This window comes from Myotis myotis, unplaced genomic scaffold (assembly GCF_014108235.1).
Source record: "Myotis myotis isolate mMyoMyo1 unplaced genomic scaffold, mMyoMyo1.p scaffold_m19_p_3, whole genome shotgun sequence".
In the NCBI taxonomy this organism is placed as follows: Eukaryota; Metazoa; Chordata; class Mammalia; order Chiroptera; family Vespertilionidae; genus Myotis; species Myotis myotis.
This window is the reverse complement of record NW_023416335.1, coordinates 129,509,030-129,530,380: the sequence shown is the minus strand read 5'-3', so window position 1 is coordinate 129,530,380 and position 21,351 is coordinate 129,509,030. Positions and strand designations below refer to the sequence as shown.

At 40.8% G+C, this 21,351-nt stretch overlaps 1 long non-coding RNA gene across 1 annotated transcript in view; it reads right to left on the bottom strand.

Moving 5' to 3' along the window:
- Positions 1–19,319: 19,319 nt before the first annotated feature.
- Positions 19,320–21,351, bottom strand: part of LOC118649874 — a 30,950-nt gene continuing 28,918 nt past the window's right edge. Inside the window, exon 3 of the long non-coding RNA XR_004965767.1 lies at positions 19,320–19,469. This is a non-coding gene — a long non-coding RNA (uncharacterized LOC118649874). The remainder of the gene's footprint in view (positions 19,470–21,351) is intronic.

Sequence of the window (21,351 nt, the reverse complement as noted above, 5' to 3'; positions counted from 1 at the left end):
AGGAAGTAATGTTCACAGGAGTAAGATAACTTGTCCAGGCAGTACAGAGCAATTCTTCCAGGATAAAGGACCATTGGGATCAATCCAAGTATTTTTTTTAAATAATGTACCTATTTTTAAATATACCTTTATTGATTTCAAAGAGGAAGGGAGAGGGAGAGACAGAGAAACATCAATAAGAGAGAGTCGTTGATCAGCTGCCTCCTGCATACACCCCAGTGGGGATCAAGCCCATAACCTGGGCATGTGCCCTGACCAGGAATCAGACCATGACCTCCTGGTTCATAAGTCGAAACTCAACCATTTAGCCATGCCTACCTGGCCGCTCTGTTTTAAAGAATAAATAGTTGCCTACTAAAAATTTTTCTAGTTTCTTTGTCCTTTGTAAAAGCTAAAATGTATTAACATCTTTTTGGTATTTCAAATGAGTTCTTCAGGATGACCAGAACTAGTTACTACCAATTCCCATTTAGAACAAAGCCCACTAAAACCTTCAGGGAAAGTCTGGATACATAAAAAGCATTCTACATTCACTGAAATGGCAAAAACACAGAGAAAGGAGCTGGATGGATTAACGCAAATTAGGTAGAAAAAAGAAATTGGTGTGATAAAGTCAGGAACAAAGAAAATGAATGAGATAAAGGAAGAAAGAGAAGGAGAGATAAGGACACAGGGAAACAAAGAGGAAAACAGACTGACCTCTTAAGTCCTTGGGAGAGTCCAGAAGAGAAAGAAGCAAGAAAAATGCCGTTTGTGATTTGAACAAAAATAGTGGTGTTTCGGAAGACCCAAGCATTGAGTAGCAAATAGCCAGAGCATCTGGTGACCACCTGGGTTGTTCATGCCAAGGTTGTAAAGAATTTTGGTGAATCATGTTCAAAATAACATTTTCCATTTGCTCCTAAGATATTTGTGTTTGAAAATGGGTGAAAGTAAGAGGAAGTTAGAGGAATGTCTTAGGCCAAAATATTGTATATACTGTGCCCCCTGTTTTGTGCTCTGTTTCCCCTCTGGCACCACTCGAAGGTGTGCCCGGGCCCCTGTTAAATTAATTAAGCAAGGACTGAGGTGTCTCTCATGCCGTGGTGTCCTATGTAAGCAAACCAAAATCAGTCTGTGACTGCCTCAGTTACAAAATCAAAATGCTAGGAACAACCAATCACAGTCAACCAAGCTTTAAGCTACAGCTAATCAAATAATATCCTTCCTTTACTTCTGCACTTTCTCAAGAATAGTCTTGGCTTCCAACAGCTTCCGGTTTAGCGCTGCCAGATTGGAATTAATTTTTGTTCAAATAAACTCTTAGAATATTTAATACGCCTCAATTTATCTTGAAACACCCCCTACCTGGGTGCTTCCACAGACCAGCCATGGGAAACACATTTTGTTCCTCTGAATCTGTTTCCTTATCTATAAAGTGGAGCTAATCACTCCTGGCTGGCTTTTCTCTGCATCTTGACTCACAGGATCTCAGTGGTGGCAAGGAGTGAGGGGAGAACCAGGAGAACCTCCAACCGGATGCATTATCCCGCTCACCACTCACTGCCAAACTGGACTGGCTCTTTCACTCCTCCCTCAATGTCCAATACCTTACCTTTTAGACTTTTAGTATTAATCTATGACATAGTTTTTCTGGAATTATGTTGTATAAATAGAAACATTTTGTAGTCTTTCAAAGTTAAGGGGAGATAATTTCTGCTTTACGCATTATACACAAGGAAATATAAATTGAGGGTAAGTGAAAAATAGCATCAGATTTGCAAGATATTTTTCAAGGAAATCTAGATTTTTTAATATTGTTTTGGAACCCAAAGGTGGAAAGAAAAAGTAAGTGTCAAAGGTGCATAATTGAGGACGCTGTCCCTGTGTACCCTTAAGGCCCAAGCTGTGAACCTGGTCCAGCAGCTGCACGAACACCTGGGTATTTGTTAAAATTCAAAATCACTGGCCCCACCCCAGACCTACTCAATCAGAGACACTGGGGTTGGAGACCAGCAGTCTGTTTTCTGACAAGCCTTGCCCCTTGAAATTTGAAAATACTTGCTTAATGCTATGAAGTGGGAAGCTTGGATGGAAGGCAGGGGGAGTAGCTAAAGAAGTGTGTGTTGGTGTGTTTTCATCATTAAAAATGAGGATAAGATTAGGTGAAAACATGTGAAATTGGCAATAGTCAATCACTTTTGGCCTATATAAAGTGTAAAAATATGATTTAATCTAACATATGTATTTTTAAGTATTATGAGGATAGGATAATTACTGTAAAAAAAAAAAAAAAACACCTTGCACAGAGACTGGATATCAAAGTTCAAAAAATTAGCTTCTCTACTTTATTTCTAATGCTCTAAAATGTACTGATTGGGGCCTCTATTCTCAGAAGCAAGCTATAAAGTAATTAGTAGATATGCCTTCCAGTGCCCAACTTGGATCAATGGCAGGCAGCTCACCCCACACTCACCGGAAAGAGTTGTGTTGTTAGATGAAGAGTGCACCACCAGCTCACAATCCTTCTAAAACAACCAGTTGCCACTCTCCAATACCTAAAATATCAGATGTTTATCTACACATACCTCTGGGTAAAAATAGCAACTAGGTTTACTCTCATGTCCTGCTTCTTTCAGGCGTACACCTTACCCTTCCAAAATGTTCTTTTCTTCCAGCTACTTACCTGAAGCTAAATTCTTGTGTTCCAAAACAATGGATACACACTTTGAATGATTATAAAATCAATGTTTATTAACAAATAATTCCTTTTCAAAATTTAAAGGAATCTACTAGTGTGTACATATTTTTTGGAACACTCTGTACGTGGCCTCTAGGGAGAGACAGAAATGAGCACCGGGCTCAAAAAAGCCATTCTGAAGCAAGCCATGAACATAAAGTTAAGGCTCTTGGCTGATGTCAGTGCAAATTAAGAGTGAGTCCCAGGTTTCTCTTATCTTGCTGGATTTGTCTGTGGTGCAATAAGCTGTGTGGTTGAAAATGGCCTAGAAAAAAAAAGGAGCACACTTTCTAGCCAAACTAGGTTAAGCAGATGAGTCATTGAACCCAGATGGTTAAGGTAAATGTACATTACAATCCTGGATAGCTTAAAATGAAAAAGCCTGAGATGAAGTTGGAGGAGGAAAAAGAAAAGAGAGGAATGGGAACAAAAATTTTTCTGGGATGTATATAACCTCTTTCCAAATTAAAATTCAAGTGTTTAAAGCATCAGAGTTCTGTCCTATGCATCCTTTTTTTTTTTTTTTTAATGTTATTATATTGATGTTAGAGAGAGAGGAAGGTAAAGGGAGAGATAGAAACATCAATGATGAGATTCATTGATAGGCTGCCTCCTGCATGCCTCCTACTGGGGATTGAGCCTGCAACCCAGGCATGTGCCCCTGACAGGAATTGAACCTGGGGACCCTCCATTGAGCCAAACCAGACGGGGCTGTCTTATGCATCTTTAAATAATTCTCTCTCCCACACCAGGGGGAGAGGGACAGTCAATAAATAGTCAATACTCATAAATGACTGCAGAGACAGAAAAAAAAGGATCTATAGATTTCCATATAGTAGATGGTTGGCAGGATATACACTTTATTAGGTGTCTCAGTTAGTGAAGACTTGCTATGGATTGAATATTTGTGCCCCTTCTTGGCCCCCAAAAAATGTATATGTTGAGCCGAAACCGGTTTGGCTCAGTGGATAGAGCGTCGGCCTGCGGACTGAAAGGTCCCAGGTTCGATTCTGGTCAAGGGCATGTACTAGGGTTGCGGGCACATCCCCAGTAGGAGATGCGCAGGAGGCAGCTGATCGATGTTTCTCTCTCATCGATGTTTCTAACTATCTCTCTCCCTTCCTCTCTGTAAAAAATCAATAAAAATATATTTTTAAAAAATGTATATGTTGAAACCCTAATTCCCAATGTGATGGTATTTGAAGATGAGACCTTTGGGACATAATTAGGTTATGAAAATGGAGCCCTTATAAATAGAATTAGTGTCTTTAGAGTAACCAGAGCTCTTCCTCTCTTCTCTGCCATATAAGGATACTACAATAAGATGACTATTTGTAGACCAGAAAGAGGGTCTATACCAGAACCTGACCATACTGACACCTTGGTCTTGGACTTGCAGTCTCTAAAACTGTGAGAAATGTTTCATGTTTAAGCCATCCAATCTATGGTATCTTGTTATTGTAGCAGCCCAAATTGGCTAAGATAAGACTCTTTAGACATTCAGATTTTAAAATAATATTTCCCATCTTTACAATCTGCCCACAAATTAATGTATTATTATCAAAGCACCTGTCCATGTCAGAAATAATCCAAATGTTTAAGGAATCACATCCCATGTGGAATATTATTGCCCTGCTTTATGTTGGCTTTCACTTGTTGGGAAAATGAATCTGTCCTTCTCTGTTCATTACCAGAGCTCACAGCCAGATGGGTAACCTTACAGCTCAAAAGTGAGGCTACAGTACATTTGGGGAGTTTGTAGTTATGTATTTTCTTCCTAATGACAATCTCTAGCTTGCCTTCTAGTCCAAGCCATTTGACATTAATCTTTCAGAACCACCGCCTGATAGCAAAGGGCAGAGCCATTTTGTAACCTGATTGGGTGTGGTATAAGCACTACAGCTTATAAAGAACATGACAATCCTGAGATAATTGGAACTAGGTACAGGTAATATATTATGCATTCTGTTCCTTCTTCATTACTCGTGCACACCCTCTATTGCACAGGCAATTTTGTTTTGAATGTATACGTGTATCTGATTATAAGAAGGGGGAAACTAGTTGTCATTTACTGTGAACCAAAGATACCTTTGTCTGGTCAGTTTTCCCTGTCACCTAAGTATTAAAGTTATATTCTCCTCTAAATAAAATTTTAAAAAATTTCTATTAACTATAAAAACTTATGAGTATTTAAAATTTTTCTTTTCAGCCTAGTCTTTCTGACCTAGTCAAATAAAATGTTAAAAAATATTAAAAGGCGGTTAACTTAAAGTAACATAAGATCTCTCTTTCTCTCTCTCTCTCTCTCTCTCTCTCTCTCTCTCTCTCTCTCTCTCTCTCTCTCTCACACACACACACACACACACACACACACACACACACAGTCCTTTTTTCTCCTAAGGGCACTCAGTGGCTTCTTTCCTTCATTTCACCTCACTTTTCTTATAGATAGGCCCCTACAGAACTGTTAGCCCAAATCACAGCTCAGGAGATCTTGTTAGGAGGTTCAAGAGAGCACCTTCTCTCCCAGCTGTCATCAATACACCCTTCATTCTCCCTGCTTATGTCAAATTCATTAACATATAAGTGCCCTTAGCACTTCCCGAGTCTTCCTCCTGTATTAGTTTGCCAGGACTGCCATAAGAAAGTACCATGGTCCTAGCTGGTTTGACTCAGTGGTTAGAGGACTTAAGGGTTACAGGTTCAATTTCATTCAAAGGCCTGTACCTTGGTTGCAGGCTCGATCCTCTCATATCGACGTTTCTCTCTCTCTGTGTCTCTATGCCTTCCTCCACTCTCTCTAAAGATCAATGGAAAAAATATCCTCAGGTGAGAATTAACAACAACAACAAAAAAGTACCACAAACTTGGTGACTTAAACAGCATTTATTTCCTCACATTTGGAGTCTGGAAGTCCAAGATCAAGATGTCAGCCTGGTCGGTTCCTTCTGAGGGCATCTCTTTTTGCATGTTCTTCACATGGTCTTCTTCTGTGTGTCTGTTTCAAACTTCTCTTCTGATAAGGACACCTTGTCATATTGAATGAGGAGTGACACTAATGACCTTATTTAAGCTTAATTACCTCTTTGAAGACCTACCTCCAAATACAGTCACTTTCTGAGTTTCTGGGGATTAGGATTTTAAGATATGAATTTATGAGTAGCACAATTCAGCCCAAAATACCCCCTCATGGAAAGAAAGAGGGTAAGTGGGAAGATGAAGAATACGTAACTGATTTCCTTCAGTAAAGCTGAATGGGGGGGCGGGGGCGGGGAAGAACTCTTTTCTCCACTGACTTGATTTAGGAGACTAAAGTAATGTTCTGGGACTTCGAACAGCACAAAGGAGAGAGGAAACAGAGTTCAGGGCCATGTACTCACTAGATACTAGAAGCACTGAACCTCGGGCTCATGAACTTTCCAAGGGCCAATGAAAATGTCTGAAAGGTAAAAATTTAATGATTTTCAAATATGAAAATAAAATTGTAATCAATAAATGTTTAAAATCCTATAAAACTTAACATTATGTCAACTAGTCAACTGCAACACAACCTACATATCATTCATTCATTCATTCACAGTGCCTCTGAGGTACCAGTGACTGTTCCAGATGCTGAGGATCTAAAAATGAACACAGGAGACAAAATTTCCTATCACCAAGGAGTTCACATAGTGATGCATGAGAGGGAAACAGAAAACATACATATTACGTATTAGAAATGGTGACTGTTATGGAGAAAACTAAAGCAGAGAAAGTGAATGCAGAGAGCCAGGGAAAGGGGACTTGCATTTAAATAGGTCTTTAGGAAAGGCTGAGTAAAGTTTTCAAGGAAGTCTGAGAATTCACCACCCAAAATTTTGGGGGGAATAGTTTTAGAGGGAGGCTAAAGCAGAAGTGCCTGAGGACCCTCTCGGAGGCCAATGTGGCTGTACCAGAATGCATGAAGGCAGGAAGCCAAAGTCCATGAAATCGTTATCTCAATGAGATATCTGAAACCCTGTGTTTATTGCAGCATTATTCTCAATAGTCAAGTGGAGATGGAAGAGAACATAGGAGGATAAATGGTGATGAAAAATTTTAAATTAAATTAAAAAAAAAAAGAATTGACTGGAAAAGGGCACAAGGAGACTTTCTGGATGATTACACTATTTCATGTCTTAATAAAGATTTGTGCTACATAAGTGTAAAAAAATAGACATAGAAACAACCTAAAGGTTCATTGGCAAATGAATGGATAAAAAAATGTGAGATATATATAGGATGCACACATACGCACACACATACAACACACAAAATGGAGTATCATTCAGCCATGAATAAAGGGGAAGTAAATCTTAAAATTTGGGACCAGATAGTTGGACTTTGAAGGCATTATACCTAATATCTAAAAAGATCTTGAAATGGCCAAAGGATGAAGAAAGGCCAGTGTAGAGAAGCAATGTCGATTGGAGTATAAGAATAAAAAGCAGTGGAGAGTTTGCTGATGCTGTAGAATAGAAGAGAATCTGAGATTTTAATAAATTGGCATAGATCTTGCACAATTTTGCAAGTCTGAGAGCAAAATGAATAAAGGTTGACCTTGCATCAATAAGTAAAATACTTTTTAGTTTAGATTATGATGGCTCATGGCTTTATGGGGTGTTCAATTATTAAATGTAATATAATCACCCCAAAATTAGTAGTTTAAAATAATAACAAAATTAATTTTGTTCATGAAACTGCAATTTGGACAGGGCTTGGCAAGAACACAGTGTCAGCTGTGAAAATCCGAAGACTAAGGGCTGGAATCATTGCAGTCTTTCTTCCCCACATGTCTGATAAGGTTTATGCTGGAAGAGTCAGAGGGTTAGCACCACCAGACTTGAGTGATGTTGTGTTTATTGTACTATATTTTCCTTTGCTCAGAGCAATGGGGGGGGGGTTTCTTTTGTTATGTTAATGAGGTGATTTTTGTAAAGTGCTTAAGCAAAGCAACCTTGATTAGAGGACTGGAACTTCCAGTCCAGCCCACGACTTCCAGGGAGGGGAGAGGGGCTGGAGATTGAGTTCAGTCACTATTGCTCATGTTCATTCAGTCATGCCTATGTAATAAAGCATCCATAAAAAACTGAGAGGACAGGTTTTGAGAACTCTTGGTAGTGAACACATGGAGATTCGGGGAAAGTAGAGTGTAGGGAAGCTCTTAGCTCCTTCCTATGTACCTGCCCTATGCATCTCTGTCATTTGATTATTTCTGAGTTATACATCCTTTTACAATAAACCAGTAATCTAGTAAATAAAATGCTTTCTTAAGTGATGTAAAGGGGTCATTAGAACCTCCAGTTTACAGCAGGTCAGTCTGAAGCAGAGGTGACAACCTGGGCTTGTAATTAGCATCAAAGTTGGGGCAATCTTGTAGAACTGAACCCTTAACTGGTGGAATCTGATAGCATCTCTGGGTAGACACCGTCGGCATTGAGTTGAATTGTGGCACACCCAGTTGTTGCAGAATTGCTGGGTGTGGAAAAAAACTCCACACACTTTGGAAATGGTGATCAGAATCTTAGCTTTTATATGTCCACTGGACTCTGTACATGGTCTCTCCAGCATGGTAGTTTCAGGGTTACTGACTTCTCACACATTAGCTTGAGACTCCCATGGTGAATGTCCTGAGAGACAGAGGAAGCCTGGTAGACGCTGAATCACCATTTATGATCTAGTCTCAGAAGGCGTGCAACATAACTTCTGCTGCTTTCTATTTACTAGAAGTTAGTCACTAAAGCCAGCCTATATTCAAAGGGAAGAGGATTAGACTACACAGGTGGGAAAAGCCCCAAATAATTTGTGTACATGCTTTAAAACCACTATACACATGTTTTACTTACAGCTCTTTAGTTACCTAGAGTGTACCTGCATAGGCCTCTGACCCTGATGTTGCCAGGCTCTCTGAGCATGGCCCCTTTCATAGGGGTGATGGCCCTGCTAAGCCTCTTTGCTGGAGAAGCGGCTGGACCATAGATAAAGTTTTGGGAGGGAAATAGAGGAAGAAGTCCTCCTATTTGTGCCCACCGATTATACATAGGGATAATTAAATTTTAAGAAACCATTTGCTGTTATTTGTGATGATGTAGAGGTGGTCTGACTGAGAAGATGGACAGAGAGCTTGGTTGGGTAATCAAGCAATATATAAAACTATTGACTCCTGGGCATCTTCATCTAGATATCCAATCAATACCTTGAACTCAATATATCCAAGGCTAACCTCAACTCTATCCTTCTTCAACTCTTCCCCCTTGTATTTCCTATTTTTATTTCCCCACCCAGCACCTGCTCCTATTGCTCAAATCAGAAATCTGATAACCAAGTGCTCTCCTCTCCATCTCTTCCACTAGCTATGTTCAATTAAGTAGAAGTCCACCTCCTAAATATGTCCCGAATTTATCTCTTCCTCTCTTTCCCTATTGCTTCTGCCTTAATTCAATCTGCAACGTCTCCCATTCACAGTAACTGGTTATCTTGTCTCTCCTCTTATCATTTCATCTTCCAAATGATCAATTATTACCTTTCTAAAGCAGATTTAATAAGGACATTGTTTTGGGTAAAACAGTGTTTTCTTATTACTCTAATGGCATTACTTATAGGATGAAGATTCTAGTTTTCTGCAGGACATGAAAGGTCAGGTTTCATTTTTCATCCACATGTGCACCCAACATTCCAACCACTCCATCCTTCTCACCTTTCTGCGAACACACTGTATTCCCTCTTGCCTCTGTAACTTTGAGAATGGTTTTTCTTCCTGAAAAGTCCTCTACCCCTTGGATCATCAGCTCAAATCCTCCATTTTCAAATCCCAGCTTCAATGTCACCTCTATTGTAAAATCTTCACTCTTAATTCATAGCATCTTCTACCCACTTTTTAAAAGAATTCACACCATATCTATAATAATAAAAGGGTAATATGCTAATTAGACTGGACATCTTCCAGACATCATTCCAGATGTCCTTTCTGATGAAGCCGGGGCCAGAGGGAAGCCAGCCTAGGTTCCAGGTTCCAGGGGAAGGAAGGCCTATTCTTGCACAAATTTTCATGCATTGGGCCTCTAGTCCTATCCTATATAACAAAGAGGTAATATGTAAATTGACCATCACTCCAACACACAAGATGGCCACCCCCATGTGGTCAAAGATGGTCGCCCCCATGTGGTCAAAGATGGTCGCCCCCATGTGGACACAAGATGGCCATCAGGGGAGGGCAGTTGGGGGTAATCAGGCCAGCAGGGGAGGGCAGTTGGAAGGGACCAGGCCTACAAGGGAGGGCAGTTGGGGGTGACCAGGCTGGCAGGGGAGGGCAGTTTGGGGCAATCGGGCCATCAGGGGAGCAGTTAGGTGTCAATTAGGCTGGCAGGGGAGTGGTTAGGGGGTGATCAGGCTGGCAGGCAGAAGTGGTTAGGGGCAATCAAGCAGGCAGGCAAGCAGTTGGGAGCCAGCAGTCCTGGATTGTGAAAGGGATGTCTGACTGCCCTTAAGGGGTCCCAGATGGAGAGGGTGCAGGCTGGGCTGAGGGACACCCCCCCCCATGCACAAATTTCATGCACTGGGCCTCTAGTCTATATATATAAAAACCTAAGCAACCAAATGCCTGAACAACCAGTCCACAGGTCACTATGACGGGCACTGACCACCAGGGGACAGATGCTCAACACACAGGATTGGGCTCCCTCCTGTCTAGATCAGGCATGCAGAGATAGTGCTGAAATCAGCTATCTGACATCCCCCAGCATCCCAGATTGTGAGAGGGTGCAGGCCAGGCTGAGGGACCCCATTGGTGCATGAATCTGTGCACCAGGCCTCCAGTTATTTCATAATTAACAATTTCTATACCACTATACCACAAAACCTGTTAGTTCCTTAAACATAAAAATCATGACCTTGTTCATTTTGACATCTCACTTGTGTTTGGCACAGAAAATACAATCAATAAATAATATGTTTTAAATGAATGAGTGAATTCGAATTAGTATTTTTTAAGCTTGCACAACTTTATACTTCCTTATGACTTTCACTGGTCTATACCCAATTAATTAATTTTATTATGCAGGTAATGTTTATGGTACCATTCCAGAGGGACACCCAAAAAGGGATTTAGAGCATATTTATTCCAATAATATCAATTTTCAGATAAGGATGGCAAAGCACAGAGAAGAAGGAAAGAAACAATTTATTGATCCAGCCACATTCACATATATATCACATCTAGTCTTCATGTCAAACATATACTTCAGGTGTTGTTAATTTTCAGTCAAGAAAATACACTTCAGAGAGGTTAACTTCTTCCTCTGTCACACAATAGATAGGGCTTCTAACCCTGGCTCATTTGTTGTTCCTTCCAGTATACCCTAATATATTTTACTTGTTTTTCCTTCTCATTTTTTACTAAGATATAATAATGACCTCCATTACTAAAACCACATTAAATTTTCTTATCCATGCTAGTCTATTTTTTAATGTATTGGAGGAAATATTTGAGTAAAGGTATAATATCTGCAAAGAAAGGGAACATGGGAGTGAATCACCAGAGACATGATAGTAGGGAGGAGAGGTCACAGGCCTCCTTGGAATCAAGTGTTCATGAAATCAATTTCTAATTCTACATTTCATTTGCTGTCACCCTGACCAAATACATAAAAGTGAAAGAATAAGTATACCTCATCCTAGCCAGTTTGGCTCAGTGGACAAAGCATCGGCCTGAAAAGTAAAGAGTCCTGCGTTTGATTCCGGTCAAGGCCACATACCTTGGTTGCAGGCTTGATCCTGCATGCGGGGCGAGTGTGGGAAGCAACCAATCGATGTGTTTCTCTTGCATTGATGTTTCTCTCTCTGTCTCTCCCCATCTCATCCACTCTCTCTAAAAAATCAATGGGAAACTATCCTTGGGTAAGGATTAACAACAACAACAACAAAGAATAAGTATACCTCAGGAGACTATGATGAATAAGAATTGTGATTGCTTTTATAGGTACCTAGCACCTCCTATAGTGGTTACATGAACTCTAGTTTCTTCATTCCTTCTTGAAGTCTTATAACATACAACCTTAAGATGTATCATATCTAATGGACTCAATAAGATAGATTAAAACATATTTTCTCATTATATATATTTTTCAGAGTGATCCTCTGTGTAGGACTGCTTTTTAAAAACTAATCAGGAAGAACCACGCTTTCTCAAAGAAGTTTGACCTATATCGTGATCATTTATGATAGAAGAAAGAAGACGCAAAACAAACTATCCTTGTTGGATAATTAGATAAAACATACAATGGCCAGATTTCAAAAGGCTTAGGATATTGAAGAAATCGTAGTCTTTTGTGAAAAGAAATAAGAGAGAAATAAGTTGGATGGATGGATGGATGGATGGATGGATGGATGGATGGATGGACTGAAGGATGTAACACTAGATAATGTAAGCCATAACTAAGTGATTCTACTTAAGAAAAAGTAACTTCTCTACCTGAGACTTGCCCAGATAAGTAAGCCACATGAATTGTGTAGCAGCCATCCACCCACAAAGATTCACAGAAAAGAGAAGTGGTTAGTAACTTAGAAATTACCGGTATCGGAAAGATGCTTATCAACACTATCAAAAAATGGCCAGTTCCTTTAATAACAGGGGGACTGCAAAGGTTCATAATTCTAGCTAACAATGGAGTCACTAAAAATGTGTAGAATTTATCAGAGCTTATCCTATCTAATAAAAGAGAAACATGGTAATTGGCGTATGACTGCTACCCTTCCCACTGGCTAATCAGCGAGATATGCAAATTAATTGCCAGCCAAGATGGCGGCCGGTAGCCAGGCAGCTTGAAACTAACATGAGGCTTGCTTGCTTCAGTGACAGAGGAAACCAACGTTCCCCACCTGCCTTGCCGGCCTCTGAGCCTGCAGTTTAAGAAACATTGTAACAAATATAGAAGCTAAACAAAACCCCCAAAACCTGCTTTCAGCTAGCCAGGATCTCAGAGCTGGAGTTATACAGTGTTTCGATTATAGAACCGAAACAAACCAGATACCTGCTTTCAGGAGCGGAGGCCTAAGAGCTGGAGCCTCAGAGCTAAAGCTGGCTCAGAATTTAAAAAAAAGAAAAAAAGGAGCGGTTGGGAGCTTCCGTCACCCGCCAGCCTGAAAACAGCCCTCAGCTCCTCACCCAGACTGGCCAGGCACCCCAGTGGGGACCCCCACCCTGAAGGGTGTGTGACCAGCTGCAAACAGCCATCATCCCCTCACCCAGGCTGGCCAGGCACCCCAGTGGGGACCCCCACCCTGATCCAGGACACCCTTCAGGGCAAACCAGCTGGCCCCCACCCATGCACCAGGCCTCTATCCTATATAGTAAAAGGGTAATATGCCTCCCAGCACTGGGATCAGCGGAGCTGCGAGGCCTCCCAGCACGGGGATCAGCGTGACAGGGGGCAGCGCCCCAACCCCCTGATCAGCCCTGCTCTGTGCCTGATAGGGGGGAGCTCCCCAACCCCCTGATTGCCCTGCGGCTCTGTGTGTGACAGGGTGCAGCGCCCCAACCCCCTGATCGGCCCTGCTCTGTGTGTGACAGGGTGCGGCGCCCCAACCCACCCCCCCCACCCCCCGCCCCACGGGCCCTGCGCTGTGTGTGACAAGGTAGAGCCATAACCTTTCCATCGGCCCTGCACTGAGTGTGACAGGATGCAGCACCCCAACCCCCTGATCCGCCCTGCTCTGTGTGTGACAGGGGGCAGTGCCCCAACTCCCCTATTGGCCCTACTCTGTGAGTGACACGAGGGAGCTCCCCAACCCCCTGATCGGCCCTGCTCTGAGCATGACAGGGGGAGCTCCCCAACCCCCTGATCGACCCTGCTCTGTGAGTGACAGGGTACAGAGCCCCAACCCCCCTGATTGGCCCTGCTCTGTGCGTGACAGGGGGTGGCGCCACAACCTCCCCATCGACCCTGCCTTGAGTGTGACAGGGGGCGGTGCCCCAACCCCCCAATCAGCCCTACCCTGAGCGTGACTGAGGGTGGCATTGCAACCTCCCGATCCACCCTGCTCTGTGTATCACAGGGGGCGGTGCCCCAACTCCCCAATCAGCCCTGCTCTGAGCCCAACCAGGGGCTGCACCTAGGGATTGGGCCTGCCCTCTGCCACCCGGGAGCAGGCCTAAGCCAGCAGGTCGTTATCTCCCGAGGGTTCCCAGACTGTGAGAGGGCACAGGCCAGGCTGAGGGGCCCCCCCCTACCCCCCGAGTGCACAAATTTTTGTGCACCGGGCCTCTAGTGTATTATATTTTCAAATAAGTGCCTTGTCATTTTAATCACATAATGTTACCAGTTTTTTTTCTTGTTCAAAATGAAATTTTTATTTAAGAGCTATTCAATTATAACCACTAAATGTATATGGTAGTTAAAATCAAATGTCCATATTAAAACTTGTGGCCAGTCACAACATAAACTAGAATTAACATAAAAATGTTCACCCAGAAGCAACTTGCCATGAGAGACTGTTCTAGCAAACACCTGAATAGAATTCTTATTATTACTATTCTATAAAAATATTAAGCTCTCATTTATAAATGTCCTGACATATATCCAAAGGACTGTGTTTCTATATCTATTTATAAATTCATGGTTTTATAATGTTGAAATAAAAATAAAGTTTGTATGCCTAACCTCATTTCTTTAAATAGGCATTCATTCTACTTATCGTTAGCTTCTAAAGTACTAAATTTATGACATAAACCTTTGTGGTGCTGCCTTCTTCAGAACTGTTAATGGATTTGCTGTTTCTTACAGAATTTCATAATGGATCAACACATAGAAATGTTACCAGTGTTCATTGCAGCCATCTTTCATGCTACATGCTCATGCAAGGTTAACATCTTTAAAGTGGAAGACTGAGAAGAGTATGGATAGAGTCCCTCAGCTTCCTTCCTGTTAACCAAAAGGAGAAGAGATGAGCATTTATGAATACCAAGGTTTAGTCACCAGGAAAAAAAGTTTTTGTAGATCTGAACAAAGAGGCATGGCCACTCAAACTGGAGGGTCAGATAGAGAACTGCACCTCCGTGGGCTTCTCATTGCACACTGAGGGAAGAGACCAACTTGGTATACAGAAGCCTTCTTGCTTTATTTTTCTATTTCTTGTTTTCTTTCCCTCATTTTCCTTTGCATATATTTCTCTTCTCATTTTTTTCTCTTCATCTCCTCTATTGTTATTCTTTTTTCCCTCCTTTGTTCCCCCACCCCCACTTTTAAAATTTCACCAGCAATTTTTCTTACCTGTTAAATTGTGTTTCAGGGTACTCACAACTGTAGGCCTACTTTTGCCCCACCCTGTATAAATGTATCAAATAATAATTTTTTAAAAGCTGAGAAGTCCTGATTCCACAAATAGTGCAGAGTGAATCTTTCCAAGTTTGAGAGCTTCATGTAATCTACACCATAATGGTTGTAGAGAAGGCACTATAACCCCCACTTAAACTGAAACATAAAGAGGGTATTTGTCCATTGATTTATGGGCCCACATTCCAAATCTCCAGATGCCCTTTCCTATGTTCTTTCTATTGCAAAAGGATAATACCTTCATGCATTACTTTCCAATTACCTCAGAGCATATAAAAGAATAATGGCAAAGAAAACGTGAACCAGAAGTGCAAATAGTAATCTCAGCTTTCCAGTCCAGTAGAGCCAAAGAATTTTACTGCAGGACATAGTGATCATTACCCCAGTCAGGAGGAAACTGCTGGACTGAAACAAATGAAAGAGATTGAGAAATGCTCTGGTGAAATCGGTGACATTTCACCTTATCCAAAGATTAACTCAGTGAATGGTGTAACTGAAAGAATGCGATTTAAAGACATGCCTGGCAAATACTGAAACTCAATGTTTTTCAAAGAGATTACTGTTAATAGCATGACAGTAAAACCTGCTTGTGATTAACAGGGAGAAAAGCTTCATCTGGGAGATCCTCCTGATTAGATAGGCCATTCCATGCAAACTGTCACAATAACCATCAGAAAGGCATCCTTGAAATACACAATGAAAGGTTTTAAAAGAAATTGGTTTACCTAGAGACTAAGGCACAATACAATTTAGTCCTTGTGTAAAAAGGTGCAGCCAGAGGAAATGATGGTGTGTCTTCGAGGGGTTCCAAAAAATTGAACAAAAATGAGAAACAGACTGTGTTGCTGTTTCATTCAATTTTCATCATTCAATGGCTACTCATCCTTTTTCCTACTCCTCACAGTCATGAACAATCTGGAACCCACAACAGAAGAGAAAACAGAGTCATCACCCCAAAGACTGTACCAGTCAAGCCTGGCCTGGAATTAATTTCAGGTCAATAAGGCATGCATGGGAGGAAGTGAATATACTTCCCTAACATTCAAAATTCACAGTCATCACTTAAAATAGAGATGATTTTATCAGCAAAATTAGAAAATACTTAATGTACATTATGGGGTTGAATGGAAGGTCAGACAAAGGCCAAAGGAAGATTATAAAGTGAGAAAGAAAAAGCCCTGATAATGAAAATATAAGTAATATATTAAAGTTCAAAGAAATAAATATGTTGGTTGTATTATAAATTTAAATGATGACTATGAAGAATATTTGTTCAAATGGAAAGATAAAATGGATGATAAAAATTTATGTGGTGTTGTTTTTTGTTTTGTTTTTTTTTCAGTTGGAATTGCAGGCAGTTTCCAAATTGAAACTAGATAATTTTCCAAAGGTAATTTGAAAGGTACTTATTTGGAGTGTAGAATATATGTTACCATGGAAACATTGAAAACTCTAAATTAGGTTCCTTGGTTACCTGTGAATTTGATTTAAACCAAATATGTAGCAAAGTAATATTTATATTTTGAATTAGTAGAAAATAAAACTGTTGCATTAGAACAGAATTGGTTACTGAGAGATGAAAAATTAGGGAAATAATTGTATGGAACTCCTGATAAGGGCTTCTGGGAGGTATCAAAGAATTTAGAATTTGATTGTACCAGATTATTATTTAGGTCCACTTTCACTTTCTTCTCTAGCCAACATCAGTTTCCTTAGTGATCACATCTAGTTTATTCTAAGATTTCCCAACTTTATAACTCTAGCTTAGACCTCTCTGCTCAACTGTTGTCAAGTATACTCAATGCTTTCTTGACCTTAAACTTAACATGTCCAGAACTGGATTTCTGATCCCCCTACCCCACCCCACCTCCAAACCCGACCCACCCTCCATTTTCCTCATCTCAGTTAATGGCAACTTTATTCTTCCATTTCTCCCTCCTCTTTTCTCTCATTACCTAAATCCCATCCTTTAGTATGTCCTCTTTATTGCCCCAGTTCTTCCCTATCAGAAGCAGCATTAATTGACTGTAAAGCTGGAAAGATATGCAAGAGGTAGATAATGACAGGACTTATAAGTCAGGTTAAAAGGTGGGCTTTATCTTCAAAGTCATGAAGTTCCACAGTTGCAGTTTCAGCAGGTTTGAGTTGCAGGAAAAGCATTGTTAACTGCTGGAGCTAGAGACCAGACAGAATGCTTTGGGCTGTTTTTTTTCCTTTCCATTAAAAAAAAAGTGTCTCTGTGATGGATGATCAGAGTAAGTGAGAACAGAGCATTTGTGAAATAAGTATTTATTCTTTCAGGTATTCAAGTTATTTGTTTTTTTCAATTTACTCAGCTAATATATGAACTCTTACTCTGTGCCTGCTGGCATTGTTCTAGCAGGGTAAGGCATTGTTTGCAATACCTTTGCATTACATCCAGAATTGTACTTTCATTTCTCATTTTCTCTAGTTCATGACACCATGACCTCTTAGCTATATTACTGCAACTTACTCCTAACTGGTCACCCTGCCTTACTCTTACCCTCAAAAGTCCCTATCAGCACAGCAGCCAGAAAGGTCATGTGAAATCATTAGTTAGCTCATGTCTCTCCTCCACTCAGAAACGACTCCCATCCCACTGAGAGTAAAGTCAAAAGTTTACATTGCTGTGTGCCCCATCCCCAACCCCTTCGAGTTCATCTCCTACTCTGCTCCTCATGCTCATGTAACTCCAGCCTTACTGGCCTATTCCTCTTCCTTGAGCACTCAGTTCTGATGCTCCCTTAGAGCCTAACCCTGCTGTTCCCACTGCCTGAATGTTCGCTACATAACCACACAAGGAACCCGCACCTCACCCCTACTGGGTCTTTGCTGAGAGGTCTTCCATGGCCATCATATCTTTTTAAAAAACTCCCACCTCCCCTGCCACTCTTTGCATGTCCCATCTCTCTCTCTCTCTCTCTCTCTCTCTCTCTCTCTCTCTCTCTCTCTCTCTCTCTTTTGCTTTCTTAACTACTATTACCATTTAACAGATTATACATTTTACTTATTTGTTCATTGTCTATCTCTCCCATTCTAGAATGTAAGCTCCATGAGGGAAATGACTTTGTCCCGGTACCTAGGACGATGCCAGCAGGCATAGAGTAGGCGTTCATATATTTATTGGATAAATTGAAGAAGAAAAAAACAAACACACAAATAACTTAGAAACCTGAAAAAATAAATATTTACTTTGCAAGTGCTCTGTTTTTACTCTTATCCATCACAGATATAGATATATATATATATCTTTATAGATATAGATATATATAGATATAGATATATCAGATATAGATATATATATATATCTATATATAAATAGAAAGAAGAAAAAAAGCATTCTTTGGTCTCTTTAGCTCCAGCAGTTAACAATGCTTTTCTTGCAACTCAAACCTGCTGAAACTGCAACTATGGAACTTCATGACTTTGAAGTCACCTTTTACCCTGACTTATAAGTCCTTTCATTGTCTACCTGTTGCATATCTTTCCAGCTTCACAATCAATTAATGCTGCTTCTGATAGGGAAGAACTGGGGCAACAAAGAGATTTCAAATCATTGATGACTCCTTTGATCAATGGTTGATGCTGCTGGATCCAGGGAGCGTGGTCACTGTGAGAGTTGGCCACCTGCTACTCTTATGTATGAGATGGTCCCTAAGTTGTCATACATCACTCACAGAGTGCCTATGCCTTATAAGGTTACAGTGCAGTTGCTTTACCTACACCTTTTACCTTGAATTAAATGTTATAGAAAACCGCTCTACAAAAATATTTTTCAAGTGAAGCTGTTCTACTTAAGATAATGGGGCTTTGAGGGGTTCGAGGTCCAGCCCTAAGCACTCAGCTACCTTATGGCGAACATGGCCCCTGCGGCCCCTGTGAGCAACTACTGCCATTGAGGTTCCAAGACAGAGACTCTCAGACAGCCTGACAGTGCACCCACACAAGAAAAGAAAACCTTTCAAAACAGCCACTTTATTGGTTATTTACAAAGATTGCCTAAGAAACTGAAATGCACTTTGCTGTCCTCTCCTCCTCTGTTTAGTGTGTGACAAATAGCAACATTTCCAAATGGCAGGAAACAACAGAACGAGAAATATGTCAGCGTGTGCGTCTGCATGGTGCAGGAGACGGAACATTAGGCGGGTTTTTGCCCGATGACTGGCTCCCGGAGGAGTAATTAGGATTTGGCGCACTTCTTACTGGCCTTACCTCAGCTTCTCTGCCCGGATTCTGAGAAAAGGTTTGTTGTTTCAGTTCAAAAATTGCATTTTAGACCAACTCTTCAGAGTGCACGTAGGGACAAATGGTTTGAGTGTTTAGCAAGCGGTGTTTGTATTCACATCCTGTCTCTGTCCATGGCAGGTTTATTTTTCAGAAGCCTAATAAAAAGAGATATTAAAAATTGAAAGTGGAGTTTTTGCTGCCAGAAGATGTGATTTTTATTTTTAGAGGCTCTCGCAGTTCTTTGTCATGCCATTTGAGAATGGGTAAGATTATTTTCAAATTGAGAAATAAAACCCTATCCAATTTTGAAGACTCAATTTGAGCCAAACAAAATCAACCTGAAGTATGAGAAGGGCTATTGCCAATGCAAATCTAATAATATCTCTGCCTTGCAATGAAACACATATATACATCCATGAATAAGTCTATTTTTTAACATTCAACACTGTTCTCCCCACCCTCCACTGCCTTACAACAAAAAACAGCTCCCAGGGGTCCAGGAAAGCTATTGGAAAGAACTGGTTAGGCATTCTTGACTTCAACTTACTAGTATGACTTTGGAAGAACTAAGAAAAATGAGCAGTTATTTATAGGATACTGTTATGTCTATCTTATTTCAAGACAGAACAAATTGCAGTAATGTCTTCAAATAGTCCTTCAATGAATCTGGAACAACTAAAGGATAAATGTCTACCTATAGCTATATCGCATTGCACCCTTCTCTCAAACACACTAACAGCTACAATGTATGCATGCCACCCGTGGGAACCACGCCAGAGAAGCCTAGTAGTCAAGGCCAATTAAAGCTCAGAGGCCTTGTTGTCAATACACTGGACTGTCCAAGGCCACTCCGCACCTAGGCTAAGATACCATACACAGATCTCATGGTACGCTGTTCCCTTCTGTAACCCAAATGATTGATGTCACTGTTGGCAACTAGCTTTCTTTATCTCTGGAGTAATATATAGGTTACTGACCAGCTAGTGTAAGAAGCAGAGAGCAGCTGGGCAGAAGGAGTGTGAAGAAGACGAAGCTGGAGAGATGGAGCTGAGAGCTGGTACTGCTACGATGTAAGGATAAGAGCTCATAGAGAGCTCAGATATAGCTACCATGTTAACCAGCCAGTGTGCTGGGCAGGGGAGACAGGAGAAGCTGCTGAGCCAGAGAGCTTAGGTACCGCTATGATGTGAGGCGGTGAGTCTAGGGCGCACCATTTCTCTCCACTAATACTAGCAGCGAATATTCTAGTAGCCGATTGCCACATCATTAGTCTTGGACTGACCTGTTTGGTGTGTATAACAGGAAATATTTCACTTTCGGAGATCAAGAAAAATAGGTTTATTTGCGTTACACTTATTAATTGGTGTAGTTGTTCAGTGTCTGGTAAGTTAATGTTCAGGAAAAAATACTAATTTTATTAAAATGTCCTATTATTTATGTTAACGATTACTCATTTATTTCAGCCCTTTGTATTCAGCATGTCTCTATGGAAATAAACCTACAAAAATTAAAGCTATGTTTCTACAAAAATTGTTTTTTTGGTGGCCCACATAAACTTAAACCTTATTTATTTGGCTCGTGTTAGCCTTTGAGTTTGACATGTTTGCTGTAGAAGAAATTAGGTAACAGAGGTCATAGTGCAACACCATCTCCTTCTCCTTTGTCCAACACAAAAGTTTCCACTTCTCCCACAGGTCTCAGACATACAGAAGGTGAGCTGGGTGACAATGGTCCCATCTCCCAGAAGCACTACCCTCTCAGTGGGATTTTGTGATTTGAGCACCTTTTCCAACTCTGCAGATCATTTGACCTTTACTAGCAAATGCTTTCATAGCCTAGAAGAAAACTTGTTTTCAGTTCCAAAACAGCGAGTACTCTTCATAAATTCATTTTCCACATTTTTGTGTAAATAAGGCGAGCCTATGATGATATGTTTATGCATTTTCCAGGAGTCAGGAAAAAAATACCATAGGGGAAATACTATTTATAAATGATGAAAATGCGTGCACACGCACACATTCAGAGATGCAGAGAGCA